The 14,987-nt window shown below is 49.4% G+C and overlaps 10 non-coding genes across 10 annotated transcripts; 2 read left to right on the top strand and 8 right to left on the bottom strand.

Moving 5' to 3' along the window:
• The first annotated feature begins 8,786 nt into the window (after positions 1 to 8,786).
• LOC120529145 lies at positions 8,787 to 8,950 on the top strand. Its single transcript, XR_005633662.1, has one exon. It is a non-coding gene; the product is annotated as a U1 spliceosomal RNA (small nuclear RNA).
• A 392-nt stretch (positions 8,951 to 9,342) lies between these two features.
• LOC120529085 lies at positions 9,343 to 9,462 on the bottom strand. Its single transcript, XR_005633626.1, has one exon. It is a non-coding gene; the product is annotated as a 5S ribosomal RNA (ribosomal RNA).
• A 531-nt stretch (positions 9,463 to 9,993) lies between these two features.
• On the bottom strand, positions 9,994 to 10,112 carry LOC120529080. The gene has a single exon (XR_005633621.1). It is a non-coding gene; the product is annotated as a 5S ribosomal RNA (ribosomal RNA).
• Positions 10,113 to 10,637: 525 nt separating this feature from the next.
• On the bottom strand, positions 10,638 to 10,756 carry LOC120529079. Its single transcript, XR_005633620.1, has one exon. It is a non-coding gene; the product is annotated as a 5S ribosomal RNA (ribosomal RNA).
• A 954-nt stretch (positions 10,757 to 11,710) lies between these two features.
• On the top strand, positions 11,711 to 11,872 carry LOC120529152. Its single transcript, XR_005633669.1, has one exon. It is a non-coding gene; the product is annotated as a U1 spliceosomal RNA (small nuclear RNA).
• A 408-nt stretch (positions 11,873 to 12,280) lies between these two features.
• LOC120529083 lies at positions 12,281 to 12,399 on the bottom strand. The gene has a single exon (XR_005633624.1). It is a non-coding gene; the product is annotated as a 5S ribosomal RNA (ribosomal RNA).
• Positions 12,400 to 12,929: 530 nt separating this feature from the next.
• Positions 12,930 to 13,048, bottom strand: LOC120529078. Its single transcript, XR_005633619.1, has one exon. It is a non-coding gene; the product is annotated as a 5S ribosomal RNA (ribosomal RNA).
• A 526-nt stretch (positions 13,049 to 13,574) lies between these two features.
• LOC120529076 lies at positions 13,575 to 13,693 on the bottom strand. The gene has a single exon (XR_005633617.1). It is a non-coding gene; the product is annotated as a 5S ribosomal RNA (ribosomal RNA).
• A 525-nt stretch (positions 13,694 to 14,218) lies between these two features.
• On the bottom strand, positions 14,219 to 14,337 carry LOC120529075. Its single transcript, XR_005633616.1, has one exon. It is a non-coding gene; the product is annotated as a 5S ribosomal RNA (ribosomal RNA).
• A 527-nt stretch (positions 14,338 to 14,864) lies between these two features.
• Positions 14,865 to 14,983, bottom strand: LOC120529074. Its single transcript, XR_005633615.1, has one exon. It is a non-coding gene; the product is annotated as a 5S ribosomal RNA (ribosomal RNA).
• Between the last annotated feature and the right edge of the window lie 4 nt (positions 14,984 to 14,987).

Raw genomic sequence — 14,987 nt, 5'->3', positions numbered from 1 at the left:
ATTTAAAAAAAAAGGGGGAACCCCGGAAAACCCCCCCCTTTTTTTTTCCCGGGGGGGTTTTTTTTTTTTTTTGGGGGGGGGGGAAAAAAAAAATGGAAAATTTTTTTTTTTTTTTTTTTTCCCCTTTTTCCCCCGGGTTTTTTTTTTTTTTTTTTTTTTTTTTTTTAAAAGGGGGGGTTTTTTTTCCCAAAAAAGGGGGGGCCCCCCTTTTTTTTTTTCCCCTTTTTTTTTCCCTTTTTTTAAAAAAATTTTTTTTTTTTTTTTTTCCGGGGCCCTTTTTTTGGGGGCCCCCCCCCCAAACCCCCTTTTTAAAAACCCTTTTTAAATTTCCCCCCGGGGGGGGGGCCCCCCAAAAAATTCCCCGGCCCGGGGGCCCCCAAAAAAGGGCCCCCTTTTGAAAGGGGGGGGGGCAAAGGGGGGGGGTTAATTGGGGGGGGGGGCCCCCCCCCTTTTGGTTTGGGGGGCCCCCCTTGGGCCCAAAATTTTTAAAATGGGGGGGGAAAAAAAAATTTTTTAATGGGGGGGGGCCCCTTTTTCCCCCTTTCCCCCCCCCCAAGGCCCGGGGGGCCCCTTTTAAAGGGGGTTTTTTTTTTTTTCTTTTTTTTTTTTTTTTGGGTTTTTTCCCCTTTTTATTTTTTTTTTTCCCCCCCTTTCCCCCCCCCCCCTTTTTTTTTTTTTCCCTTTTTTTTTTTTTGGGGGGGGGAAAAAGGTTTTTTCCCCCGGCCCCCCCCCCTTTTTTTTTTTCCCGGGCCCCCCCCCCCCTTTTTGGTAAAAAAACAGGGAAAAAAAAACCCCCCCCCCCCGGGGGGCCTGAACCCCCCAAAAAAACCCGGGCCAAAACCCCTTTTTGGGGGGGGGAAAAAAAAAAAAGGGGAAAAAAACCCCCTTTTTAAGGGGGGGGGCCCCCCAAACTTTCCCACCCCCCCCCGGGGGTTTGGGGTTTTTTTTCCCCCCGGGGGCGGTTTCCCCCCCAAAAAAAAACCCCCCCCCCCCCCCCCCTTTTTTTTTTTTTTTTTTTTTTTTTTTTTTCCCCTTTTTTTTTTTTAAAAAAATTTTTTTGGCTTTTTTTGGGGGCCCCCCCCCCCCCCCTTTTTAAAATTTTTCCCTTTTTTCCCCCCAAAATTTGGGGGGGGAACCTTGGGGGGTTCCCCCCGGGGAGGGCCCCAAAAAAAAGGGGGTTTGGGAAAAAGGGCCCCCCCCCCGGGGGGGAAAAAAAGGGGAAAAGGGGGGGAAAACCCCCGGGGGGAAATTTCCCCCCCCAAAAAATTTCCCCCGGGGGGGGGCCCGGGGGCTTTTGGGGGGGGGGGCCCCCCCCCTTTTTCCCCCCGGGGGAACCCCTTTTTTTGGGGGGGGCCCCCCCCCCCCCTTTCCCCCCCCCCAAAAAAAAGGGGGTTTTTTTTTTTGGTTTTTTTCCCCCCCCCCCAAAAAAACTTTTTTTGAAACCAAAACAAAGGGGGGGCCCCTGTCCCAAAGGGGTTTTTTTTTTTTAACCCCAAAAACCCCCCCAAAAAAAAAAATTTTTTTTTTTCCCTTTAAAAAGGGGGGGGAAAAAAAAAAAAAAAAAATTTAAAACCCCCTTTTTTTTTCCCATTTTTTTGGGGGGGGGGGGAAACCAAAAAAAAGGGGGGGGGGGAAGGGAAAAAGGGGGGGCCCCCGGGGGGCCCCCCCCCAGGGGTTATCCGGTTTCCCAAATTTTTTCCAAATTTTTTTTGGGGGGGGGGGGGGGGGTTTTTTTTTAAAAACCCCCCCTTTTTTGGGGGGGTTTTTTTAAAACCTTTTTTTTTTTTTCCCCCCAAAATTTTTTCTAAAAAAAAATTTTTTTTTTTTTTTTCGGTTTTTTTTTTAAAAAAAAAGGCCCCCCTTTTTATTTTTTAAAAAAATTTTAAAAAAAATTTTTTTTTTAAACCCCCCCCCGGGGGGGGAAAAAAAAAAAAAAATTTTTTTTTTTGGGGGTTTTTTTTTTAAAAATTTTTTTGGGGAAAAAAAGGGGGGGGGTTTTTTTCCCCCCAGGGCCCAAAAAAAAAGGGTTTGGGTTTCCCCCCCCTTAAAGGCCCCCCCGGCCCTTTGGGGCCGGGGGAAAGGGGGGAAAAAAAGGGGGAAAAGGGGGGACCCCCTTTTTTTTCCCCCCCCCCCCGGGGGGGGCCCCCGGGGCCCCCCTTTTTTTCCCCCCCCTGCCTTTTCTTCCTTTTTTTCCTTTTTTTTGGGGGTGGCTTTTTTTTTTTTTCCCCAAAAAAATTTTTCCCCCCCCCCAAATTTTGTTTTTTTTTTCCCCCCCCCCTTTTTTTTTTTTTTTTCCTTTTTTTTTTTCCCCCTTTTTAAAAAATTTTAAAAACCCCCTTTTTCCCCAAAATTTAAAAAAAAAGGGCCCCTTTGGGGAAGGAAAAGGGAAAAAAAAACCCCCCCCGGGGGGGGGGGAAAAAAAACCCGGGGGAAAGGAAAAAAACCCCGGGAAGGGGAACCCCAAGGGGGAAAAAGGGGGGGGGGCCCTTTTAGGTTCCCCCCCCAACCCCCTTGGGTTTTCCCCGGGGGAAAGGGGGAAAAAAAGGGGGGGGGGGGGCCCCCCCCCAAAAAAACAAGGGGGCCCCAAAATTTTTTTTTTTTTTCCCCCCCCCCCCCTTTTTTTTTGGGCCCCAAAAAAAAAGGGGTTTTTTTTTCCCCCCAAAAACCCCCCCCTTTTCCCCTTTGCCCCCCTTTTTTTTCCCCCCTTTTTTTCCCCCCCCCTTTTTTTTTTTTTTTTTTTTTTTTTTTCCCCCCTTTTTTTAAAATTTCCCCCCGGGGGCCCCCCCCCCAAAACAACCCCGGGTTTTTTGGGGGGGGCCCCCCCCCTTTTCCCCGGGCCCCCCCCGGGGGGGAAAAAAAAAACCCCGAGGGGGGGGGAAAAAAAAAAAAAGGGGGGGGCCCCCAAAAAAAAAAGGGGAAAACCCCGGTTTCCCCCCCCACCCCGGGTTTAAACCCCCCCCCTTTTTTTTCCGAGCCCCGGGTTTGGGGGGGAAAGGGGAAAAAAAAGGGGGGGGGGGGTTTTTTTCCCCCAAAAAAAAGGGGGGTTTTTCCCCCCCCAAAAAATTTTTCCCCCCCCCTTTTAATTTTTGGGTTTTTTTTTGGGGTTTTGGGGTTTTTTTTTTTCCCCCCCAAAAACCCCCCCCCAAACCCATTTTTCCCCCCTTTCCCCCCCCTTTTTTTTTGGTTTTAAAAAAAATTTTTGGAATTTTTTTTTTAAAAAAAAAAATTTCCCCCCCCCCCCCCTTTAAAAGGGTTTCCCCCTTTTTTGGGGGGGGGAAGGAAAAAGAACTTGTCCCCCCCGGGGGGGGGTTGGGGAAGGGTTTCCCCCGGGGGGGGCCCCCCCCCCTTTTTTTTGGGGGGGGAAAAACCCCTTTTTCCCCCCCCCCCCCCCCCTGGCCCGGCCGGGTTTTTGGGGTTTTTTTTTCCCCCCCCCTTTTTTCCCCTTTTTTTTCCGGGGGGAAACCCCCCTTTTTGGTTTCTTCCCGGGGGGGCCCCCCCCGGCCAAAAAAAAATTTTTTTTTTTTTTCCCCCCCCCAGTCCAACTTCCCCCCCCCAAAAAAACCCCAAAAGGGGGGGAAGGGGGGCCCGGGGCCCCCGGGGGGGCTTCCGGGGGGGTTTTTTTGGGCCCCAAAAGGGGGAGGGGCCGGGGTGGAAAAACCCCAAAAACCCCCCCCGACCCCCAAAAAAAAAAAAAAAAAAAGGGGGGGCCCCCCCCCGGGGGGGGGGAAGGGGGGGGGGGGGGGGCCTTTTCCCCCCTTTAAAAAAAAACCAAAAAAGGGGTTTTTTTTTTTTTTGAAAGGGGTTTCCCCCAAAAAAGGGGGGGAAAAAAAATTTGGGGGTTAAAAAAATCCTTTTTTTTTTTTTAAAAAATTTTTCCCCCCGGGGAAAAAGGGGGGAAAAAAAATTTTTTTTCCCCCTTTTTTTTAAATTTTTTTAAAAAAAAAAACCCCCCCAAAAAAAAAATTTTCCCCCATTTATTTTTTTTTCCCCCCCCCCTTTTTTTTTTTTTAAAAAAAAAAAAAAAACCAAATTTTTTTTAAAAAAAACCCCCCCCTAAAAACCCCCCCTTTTTTTTTTTGGCCCTTTTTTTTAAAATTTCCCCCCGGGGGGGGGGGGGGGTTGGGTGGTTTTTTTTTTCCCCCCCCCCCCCCTTTTTTTTTTGGGGGGGTTTTTTTTTTTTTTTTTTTTCCCTTTTTTTTTCCCTTTTTTTTTGAAGGGTTTTTTTTTTCCCTTTTTCCCAAACCCCCTTTTTTGGGCCCCCTTTTTTTTTTTTTCCCCCCCCCTTTTTTTTTTTTTTTTGGTTTTTAAACCCAAAAAAAAGGGGTTTTTTTTTGGGGGCCCCTTTTTAAAAACCCCCCCCCCCCAAAAATTTGGCCCCCTTTTAAACCCTTTTGGGGGGGCCAAAAGGAAATTTAAAACCTTTGGGGGGCCCCAAACCCCCTTTAAAAAGGGCCCCCCGGGGGGGGAAAAAAAAAAAAAGGGCTGGAAAAAAGGGAAAAAAACCCCCCCTTTTTTTGGGGCCCCCCCCCCCCCTCTTAAAAAAATTTTTTTTTGGGGGGGGTGAAAATTTTTTTTCCCCCCAAAAAAATTAAACCCTTTTTTTTCCCCGGGTTTTTTTTTTTCCCCCCCTTTTTTTTTTTTTTGGGGTTTTTTTTTTTTGGTTTTTTGGGTTAAAAGGGGGGTTTTTTTTTTTTTGGGGGGCCCCCCCCTTTTTTCCCCTTTTTTTTTTTTTCCCCCCCGGGGGGGGCCCCTTTTTGAAATTTTAAAGGGGGGAAAAATTTTGGGGCCCTTTTTTTCCCCCCCCCCCCCCAGGTTTTCCCTTTTAAAAGGGGGGGGAAACCCCCCCCCGTGGGGGGCCCCCCCCCTTTTTGGGTTTAAAAAAGCCGGCCCGGGGGGGGGGGGGGGGAAACCCACCCAAAAAAGGGGGAAAAAAGGGGTTTTTCCCCTTTTCCCAAAAACCCCCCCCCCCCCTTTTGGCCGGGGAGGGGGGGGAAAAAAAAAGGGGGGGGGGCCTTTTTTTCCCCCCCCCAAACCCAAAAAAACCCCCCCCTTTTTTTTTTAATTCTTAAACCCCCCCCCCCCCCGGGGGGGGTTTTTTTTTTTTTTTTTTTTTTTAATTTTTTTTTAAAAAAAAATTTTTTTCCCCCCTTTTTCCCCAAATTTTTGGTTTTTCCCCCTTTAAACCGCCCCCCTTTTTTTTTTTTAAAATTTTTTTAAAAAAATTTTTTTTTCCCAAGGGGGGGGCCCCCCCTTTTTTTTAAAAAACCCTTTTGGGCCCCCCAAAAAAGGTTTTTTAAATTTTTTTGGAATTTTAAAGGGGGGGAAAACCCCCCCCTTTTTGGGGGGGGGGGCCCCCCCAAAAATTTTCCCCCAAAAACCCCCCTTCCCTTTTTTAAGGGGGAAAAAAACCCGGGGAAAGGGGAAAAAAACCCCAAAAGGGAAAAAAACCCCCGGGCCCGGGGGCCCCCTTAAGGCCCTTTCCCCCTTTTTGGGGGGGAAGGGAAAATTTTTGGGGGGGGGGGCCCCGGGTTTTTTCCCCCCCAAACCCAAAAACCCCCCTTTTTTTTCCCTTTTTTTTTTTTCCCCCCGGGGGTTTTTTTTTTTTTTTTCCTTTTTTTAAATTTTCCAAAAAAAAATTTTTTTTTTTTTTGGGGGTTTTTTTTTTTTCCCCCCCCTTTTTTTTTTTTCCCCTTTTTTTTTTTGGGTTTTTAAAAAAAAATTTTTTCCCCCCCCCCCGGGGCCGCCAAAATTTTTTTGGGGGGCCCCCGGGCCCCCTTTTTTTTTAAAAAAAGGCCCCTTTTTGGGGGGGGGGGGCCCAATTAAAGGGGGGGGAAAAAAAAAATTTTGGGGCCCCCGGGGGTTTTTCCCCCCGGGGCGGGGGGCGGGCCCCCCTTCCGGGGGGGGGTTTTCCCCCCCCCCGGGGGGCCCCCCCCAAAAACCTTCGGGGCCCCCGGGGGGGGGGGGGGGCCCCTTTTTAAAAAAAAACCCCCGGTTTCCCTTTTTTTCCCCAAAAAAAAACCCCGGGGCCCCCCCGGGGGGGAAAAGGGGGGGTTTTGGGGGTTTTTTTTCCCCCCAAAAAGGGGGGTCTTTTCAAACCCCCCAAAATTTTTTTTTTTTTGCCTTCTTTTTTTTTTCCCCCCGGGGGGGGGGGGAAAAAAAAAATTTTTCCCCGGGGGAAAAACCCCCCCCCCCCAAAAAAAAAGGGGGGGGGGCCCCCCCGGGGCCCCCTTTTGGGGGGGGGGGAAAAAAGAATTGGGGTTTTGGGGGGGGGTTTTTGGGGGTTTTTGGGGCCCCCCCCTTTTTTTAAAGGGAAATTTTGGGGGTGGGGGGGGGGCCCCCTTTCCCTTTAAAAAACCCGGGCCCGGGGTTTTGGGGGGGGGTGGGGCCTTTTGGGGGGGAAAAAAATTTTTTTTTTCCCCCTCCGGGGGGGCCCCCCAGCCCCCTTTTTTTTTTTTTCCCCCCCCCCAAAAAACCCTTTTTTTAAATTTTTTTTTTTTTTTTCCCCCCCCCCCCAGAAAAAACCCCCCCTTTTTTAAAATTTTTTTTCCCCCCCTTTTTTTTAAAATTTTTTTTGGGGGGGGGGGCCCCGGGGGGCCCCCCCCGGGGGGGGGGCCCCCCTTTGGGGCCCGGACCCCCCCCCCCAAAGGGGTTAAAAAAGGGGGGGGGGGGGGGGGGTTTTTGGGGGGGGGAAAAAGGGGGGTTTTTTCCCCCCCAAAAAAAAAACCCCCTTTCCCCAAAAAAAGTTTTTTTTTTCCCCCCGGGGGGTTTTTTTTTTTTTTTTCCCCCCTTTTTTTGGAAATTTTTTTGAAAAAATTTTTTTTTTTTGCCTTGGGTTTTTTTTCCCCCCCCAAAAAAAGGGGGGTTTTGGGTTTTTTTTTGGGGGGGTTTTTAAAAAAAGGGGCGGCTCTTTGGGGGGGAAACCCAAAAAAATTTTTAAAAAAAAAGGCCCAAAACCCCCCCCTTCTAAAAAATTTTTTTTAAAAAGGGGGGGGTTTTCCAAAAATTTTTCCCCCCAAAAAGGCTTTAACCCCCCCCAAAAAAAAAAAAAAAAAAACCCCCCTTTTTTTAAAAAAACCCCTTTTTTTCCCAAAAAAAAAAGGGTTAAGGGCCCTCCCCCGGGGGGGGGAAAAAGGGGGGGGTCCCTTTTTTTCCCCCCCCCCGGGGGGCCCTTTTTATTTTTTGGGTTTTTTTTTTTTTCCCCCCAAATTTTTTTTTGGGTTTTTTTTTTAAAAAATTTTTTTTTTTTTTTCCCCCCCCTTTTTTTTTTTTTGGGTTTTTTTTAAACCCGGTTTTTTTTTTGGTTTTTTTGGGGGAAAAATTTTTTTGGGGCCCCCCCCGGGGGGCCCCCTTTTAAAACCCCTTTAAAAGGAAAAAAATTTTTTAAAACCCCCGGGGGAAAAAAAAAAGGGGGGGAAGCGGGAAAAAACCCCCTTTTTGCCCAAAAAAAATCCCCCCAAAAAAAAGGGGGGGGGGGAGGAAAAAACCCCGGGGGCCCCTCCCGGGCCCCCGGGCCCCCCGGGGGGGAAAAAAAATTTTAAAACTAAAAAGGCCCCCCAAAAAAAAAAACAAAAATGGGGAAAGGGGCCCCCTTTTTTCCCCCAAAAACCCGGGGGTTTTTTAAAAACCTTTTTTTTTTTTTTCCCCCCCCCGGGTTTTTTTTTCCTTTTTTTTTTTTTTTTCCTTTTTTTTTTTTTTTTTTTTTTTTTTGGGCCCCTTTTTTTCCCCCCTTTTTTTTCCCCCCCCCCCCGGGGGGCCCCCCCCCCCTTTTTTTTTGGGGCCCCCGGTTTTCAAAAAACCGGGAACCCGGGGGGGGGGTTTTTTAAAAAAAAAAAAAACCCCCCTTTGTTCCCCTTTCCCCCCCCCAAAAACCCAAAAGGGGCCCCCCTTAAATCTTGGGAAAGGGGGGGGCCCCCCCGGCCCCCCCTTTTGGGGGGAAGGGAAAAAAAAAGGAAGGGGGGGGAAAAAAAAAAACCCTTTTAAAAATTTTTCCCCCCCAAAACTTTAAACCCAAAAACCCCCCCCAAACTTCCGGATCCCGGGGGGCGGGTTTTTTAAAAAAAGGGGGGGGGGGGGGGCCCCCCCAAAAGGGGGGGAAAACCCCTTTTTAAAAAATTTTTTTTTTTTTTTCCCCCCCTTTTTTTTAAAGGGGGGGGGGAAAAAAAAAAAAACCCCACCGGGGGGGGCCTTTTTTCCCCCCCCCCCAAAAAAAGGGGGGGGGGGGGCCCCGAAATTTTCCCCCGGGGAAAGGGAACCCAAAGGGGTTTTTTTCCCCCCCCCCCGGGGGGGGGGCCCCCCCCCAAACCCCCCCTTTAAAAATTTTTTGGGGGGGGGAAAACCCCCCCTTTCCCCCTTTAAAAGGGCCGCCCAAGGTTTTTTTTGGGGGGGGGCCCCGGGGTTTTTTTTTGGGGGGCCCCCCTTTTTTCCCCCCCGGGGCCCGGTCCCCCTTTTCCCCTTTTTTTTTTTTTTCCCCCATCTCTCCAGTTTCTCTTCCAGCCAATAAGCTCCAGCGATGCGTGGCTGGTTTGCATAAGAGCGAGGTGCACCTTGGGATTGCTGGCGAAACCTGTCTAATCAAGGTGGTGAGGTCTTTGCAACCCCGTCATCCGAGTCACGGGGCACACGGGCGTCTGGTGAGTGGCTAACTCCCGCGCATGCGCGCTCCAGAGGCCGAAGAAGCCCGAAGGATCCCGAAGGAGCCCGAAGGACCGAGGACTGCGCTGGGGAAATCCTCCCGCTGCCGGCGCGAAGCGAAGAAGTGGGAGGATGAGCGCCGGGCTGAACAACTCATACTTACCTGGCAGGGGAGATACCATGATCACTAAGGTGGTTCGCCCAGGGCGAGGCTCATCCATTGCACTCCAGGTGTGCTGATCTCTGCGATTTCCCCAAATGCGGGAAACTCGATTGCATAATTTGTGGTAGTGGGGGACTGCGTTCGTGCTCTCCCCTGATAATCCCGGTTCAAAAAATAGACTGAAAACATGTGTTTCATTTTATGGAGGTGGTGATTGTGAAGCAGGAGCCTGTGACACAACGGCTCTGGGAGCTTTAAGCAATAAATAAAGAAGTTCCAAAAATCAGTCAATCGGTCAATCTGTCTGTCAGTCTGTCCATTTATTTATTTATTTTCAGAACCCCCGCCCCCTAGAAAAATGGTATCAAAAATAATATTAATTTAAATTAACTAATCAATTTATTTATTTATCTTAAGGACCCTCACCCACCGTAATAAAACAATAATACAAATAATCATTCATCCTTTTTGTGCCTCTTTACTGATTTTAAGCCGCTTTCAAAAGAAAAGACGAGGTGAAGGGCGACACCTGCTGGCAGAAAGGCAAAAGCTTACAGCACTCGGTATTCCCAGGCGGTCTCCCATCCAAGTACTAACCGAGCCCGACTCTGCTTAGCTTCCGAGATCAGGACGAGTTCGGGCGTATTCAGAGTGGTATGGCCGTAAACGATGGCTGCTTGTTTTTCTCTCCCCAAATAGGCAACAGTGGAAGCCCTCTTTTCTATACGACATTCTTATGTTTTTTTTTTCTCTCCTTCCCCTGCCTGTCTTCATTTTTTTTTTAGTTTTGCCATTCTTTTGAAATTTTTCGAATGTCTTTTGAATTACAATGTACGTTGTCCTTCATGCTGATCCCCTTCTGTCGGCTCTCGCCACCCATTTAAGACCAGCCCTGTTCCCAGTTCCTCCTCATGGATGGATGGATAGACAGACAGATAGATCTCGTGCAGCTCTTCAGACGGGAGCCTGCAACTTTATAAAGGGAGCATCGTCCAGAAAGGACCAGCAACCTCGTGTCCTTGCTAAAGTGCAATCCCACAGTGGAATCAAAGGGAGGGCAAGCACCGGCTCAAGTCTCGAGCGTGTACCCAGGGCTGCCCCAGATCACTCGGCTGCCAAGAGCCCAGCTTCTGACACGGGTGGAAGGAGGAAAAGAAAAAGACGAGGTGAAGGGCGACTCCTAATGGCACAAAGGCAAAAGCTTACAGCACTCGGTATTCCCAGGCGGTCTCCCATCCAAGTACTAACCGAGCCCGACTCTGCTTAGCTTCCGAGATCAGACGAGTTCGGGCGTATTCAGAGTGGTATGGCCGTAAACGATGGCTGCTTGTTTTTCTCTCCCCAAATAGGCAACAGTGGAAGCCCTCTTTTCTATACGACATTCTTATGTTTTTTTTCTCTCCTTCCCTGCCTGTCTTCATTTTTTTTAGTTTTGCCATTCTTTTGAAATTTTTCGAATGTCTTTTGAATTACAATGTACGTTGTCCTTCATGCTGATCCCCTTCTGTCGGCTCTCGCCACCCATTTAAGACCAGCCCTGTTCCCAGTTCCTCCTCATGGATGGATGGATAGACAGACAGATAGATCTCGTGCAGCTCTTCAGACGGGAGCCTGCAACTTTATAAAGGGAGCATCGTCCAGAAAGGACCAGCAACCTCGTGTCCTTGCTAAAGTGCAATCCCACAGTGGAATCAAAGGGAGGGCAAGCACCGGCTCAAGTCTCGAACGTGTACCCAGGGCTGCCCCAGATCACTCGGCTGCCAAGAGCCCAGCTTCTGACACGGGTGGAAGGAGGAAAAGAAAAGACGAGGTGAAGGGCGACTCCTAATGGCACAAAGGCAAAAGCTTACAGCACTCGGTATTCCCAGGCGGTCTCCCATCCAAGTACTAACCGAGCCCGACTCTGCTTAGCTTCCGAGATCAGACGAGTTCGGGCGTATTCAGAGTGGTATGGCCGTAAACGATGGCTGCTTGTTTTTCTCTCCCAAATAGGCAACAGTGGAAGCCCTCTTTTCTATACGACATTCTTATGTTTTTTTTCTCTCCTTCCCTGCCTGTCTTCATTTTTTTTAGTTTTGCCATTCTTTTGAAATTTTTCGGAATGTCTTTTGAATTACAATGTACGTTGTCCTTCATGCTGATCCCCTTCTGTCGGCTCTCGCCACCCATTTAAGACCAGCCCTGTTCCCAGTTCCTCCTCATGGATGGATGGATAGACAGACAGATAGATCTCGTGCAGCTCTTCAGACGGGGAGCCTGCAACTTTATAAAGGGGAGCATCGTCCAGAAAGGACCAGCAACCTCGTGTCCTTGCTAAAGTGCAATCCCACAGTGGAATCAAAGGAAGGGCAAGCACCGGCTCAAGTCTCGAACTTGTACCCAGGGCTGCCCCAGATCACTCGGCGGCCTCGGCGCAGGTCTTCCCGATGGTGCTTTGCTGCCGTGTGCGAGCGCCCACGCCGAGGTGGTCTTCCTCTCGGTCTCCGGGCGCAGGATCGCCTCCCTATTTCGCAGCTTTGCGTCCTCCCTGCCGCTTGCCGCCTGCCGCCTGTCTAAGCTGTTGAGCGGCTGTTTATCATTCAGCGTCCCGCCCAGTCCTATCTCTCCTGTTTCTCTTCCAGCCAATAAGCTCCAGCGATGCGTGGCTGGTTTGCATAAGAGCGAGGTGCACCTTGGGATTGCTGGCGAAACCTGTCTAATCAAGGTGGTGAGGTCTTTGCAAACCCGTCATCCGAGTCACGGGGCACACGGGCGTCTGGTGAGTGGCTAACTCCCGCGCATGCGCGCTCCAGAGGCCGAAGAAGCCCGAAGGATCCCGAAGGAGCCCGAAGGACCGAGGACTGCGCTGGGGAAATCCTCCCGCTGCCGAGCGGCGAAGCGAAGAAGTGGGAGGATGAGCGCCGGGCTGAACAACTCATACTTACCTGGCAGGGGAGATACCATGATCACTAAGGTGGTTCTCCCAGGGCGAGGCTCATCCATTGCACTCCGGGTGTGCTGACCTCTGCTGGTTTCCCCAAATGCGGGAAACTCGATTGCATAATTTGTGGTAGTGGGGACTGCGTTGCGCTCTCCCTGATAATCCCGGTTCAAAAAATAGACTGAAAACATGTGTTTCATTTTATGGAGGTGGTGATTGTGAAGCAGGAGCCTGTGACACAACGGCTCTGGGAGCTTTAAGCAATAAATAAAGAAGTTCAAAAATCAGTCAATCGGTCAATCTGTCTGTCAGTCTGTCCATTTATTTATTTATTTTCAGAACCCCCGCCCCCTAGAAAAATGGTATCAAAAATAATATTAATTTAAATTAACTAATCAATTTATTTATTTATCTTAAGGACCCTCACCCACCGTAATAAAACAATAATACAAATAATCATTCATCCTTTTTGTGCCTCTTTACTGATTTTAAGCCGCTTTCCTTCCTGCCAAGAGCCAAAAGAAAAAGACGAGGTGAAGGGCGACACCTGCTGGCAGAAAGGCAAAAGCTTACAGCACTCGGGATTCCCAGGAGGTCTCCCATCCAAGTACTAACCGAGCCCGACTCTGCTTAGCTTCCGAGATCAGACGAGTTCGGGCGTATTCAGAGTGGTATGGCCGTAAACGATGGCTGCTTGTTTTCTCTCCCCAAATAGGCAACAGTGGAAGCCCTCTTTTCTATACGACATTCTTATGTTTTTTTTTCTCTCCTTCCCCTGCCTGTCTTCATTTTTTTTTAGTTTTGCCATTCTTTTGAAATTTTTCGGAATGTCTTTTGAATTACAATGTACGTTGTCCTTCATGCTGATCCCCTTCTGTCGGCTCTCGCCACCCATTTAAGACCAGCCCTGTTCCCAGTTCCTCCTCATGGATGGATGGATAGACAGACAGATAGATCTCGTGCAGCTCTTCAGACGGGGAGCCTGCAACTTTATAAAGGGAGCATCGTCCAGAAAGGACCAGCAACCTCGTGTCCTTGCTAAAGTGCAATCCCACAGTGGAATCAAAGGGAGGGCAAGCACCGGCTCAAGTCTCGAACGTGTACCCAGGGCTGCCCCAGATCACTCGGCTGCCAAGAGCCCAGCTTCTGACACGGGTGGAAGGAGGAAAAGAAAAAGACGAGGTGAAGGGCGACTCCTAATGGCACAAAGGCAAAAGCTTACAGCACTCGGTATTCCCAGGCGGTCTCCCATCCAAGTACTAACCGAGCCCGACTCTGCTTAGCTTCCGAGATCAGACGAGTTCGGGCGTATTCAGAGTGGTATGGCCGTAAACGATGGCTGCTTGTTTTCTCTCCCCAAATAGGCAACAGTGGAAGCCCTCTTTTCTATACGACATTCTTATGTTTTTTTTTCTCTCCTTCCCTGCCTGTCTTCATTTTTTTTAGTTTTGCCAGTCTTTTGAAATTTTTCGAATGTCTTTTGAATTACAATGTACGTTGTCCTTCATGCTGATCCCCTTCTGTCGGCTCTCGCCACCCATTTAAGACCAGCCCTGTTCCCAGTTCCTCCTCATGGATGGATGGATAGACAGACAGATAGATCTCGTGCAGCTCTTCAGACGGGAGCCTGCAACTTTATAAAGGGAGCATCGTCCAGAAAGGACCAGCAACCTCGTGTCCTTGCTAAAGTGCAATCCCACAGTGGAATCAAAGGGAGGGCAAGCACCGGCTCAAGTCTCGAGCGTGTACCCAGGGCTGCCCCAGATCACTCGGCTGCCAAGAGCCCAGCTTCTGACACGGGTGGAAGGAGGAAAAGAAAAAGACGAGGTGAAGGGCGACTCCTAATGGCACAAAGGCAAAAGCTTACAGCACTCGGTATTCCCAGGCGGTCTCCCATCCAAGTACTAACCGAGCCCGACTCTGCTTAGCTTCCGAGATCAGACGAGTTCGGGCGTATTCAGAGTGGTATGGCCGTAAACGATGGCTGCTTGTTTTTCTCTCCCCAAATAGGCAACAGTGGAAGCCCTCTTTTCTATACGACATTCTTATGTTTTTTTTCTCTCCTTCCCTGCCTGTCTTCATTTTTTTTAGTTTTGCCATTCTTTTGAAATTTTTCGAATGTCTTTTGAATTACAATGTACGTTGTCCTTCATGCTGATCCCCTTCTGTCGGCTCTCGCCACCCATTTAAGACCAGCCCTGTTCCCAGTTCCTCCTCATGGATGGATGGATAGACAGACAGATAGATCTCGTGCAGCTCTTCAGACGGGAGCCTGCAACTTTATAAAGGGAGCATCGTCCAGAAAGGACCAGCAACCTCGTGTCCTTGCTAAAGTGCAATCCCACAGTGGAATCAAAGGGAGGGCAAGCACCGGCTCAAGTCTCGAGCGTGTACCCAGGGCTGCCCCAGATCACTCGGCTGCCAAGAGCCCAGCTTCTGACACGGGTGGAAGGAAGAAAAGAAAAGACGAGGTGAAGGGCGACTCCTAATGGCACAAAGGCAAAAGCTTACAGCACTCGGTATTCCCAGGCGGTCTCCCATCCAAGTACTAACCGAGCCCGACTCTGCTTAGCTTCCGAGATCAGACGAGTTCGGGCGTATTCAGAGTGGTATGGCCGTAAACGATGGCTGCTTGTTTTTCTCCCCAAATAGGCAACAGTGGAAGCCCTCTTTTCTATACGACATTCTTATGTTTTTTTTTTCTCTTCCTTCCCTGCCTGTCTTCATTTTTTTTAGTTTTGCCATTCTTTTGAAATTTTTCGAATGTCTTTTGAATTACAATGTACGTTGTCCTTCATGCTGATCCCCTTCTGTCGGCTCTCGCCACCCATTTAAGACCAGCCCTGTTCCCAGTTCCTCCTCATGGATGGATGGATAGACAGACAGATAGATCTCGTGCAGCTCTTCAGACGGGAGCCTGCAACTTTATAAAGGGGAGCATCGTCCAGAAAGGACCAGCAACCTCGTGTCCTTGCTAAAGTGCAATCCCACAGTGGAATCAAAGGGAGGGCAAGCACCGGCTCAAGTCTCGAGCGTGTACCCAGGGCTGCCCCAGATCACTCGGCTGCCAAGAGCCCAGCTTCTGACACGGGTGGAAGGAGGAAAAGAAAAGACGAGGTGAAGGGCGACTCCTAATGGCACAAAGGCAAAAGCTTACAGCACTCGGTATTCCCAGGCGGTCTCCCATCCAAGTACTAACCGAGCCCGACTCTGCTTAGCTTCCGAGATCAGACGAGTTCGGGCGTATTCAGAGTGGTATGGCCGTAAACGATG

This window comes from Polypterus senegalus, chromosome 4 (assembly GCF_016835505.1).
Source record: "Polypterus senegalus isolate Bchr_013 chromosome 4, ASM1683550v1, whole genome shotgun sequence".
NCBI lineage: Eukaryota > Metazoa > Chordata > Cladistia > Polypteriformes > Polypteridae > Polypterus > Polypterus senegalus.
The sequence above is the reverse complement of the archived record's forward strand: the minus strand, read 5'-3'. Positions and strand labels throughout refer to the sequence as shown.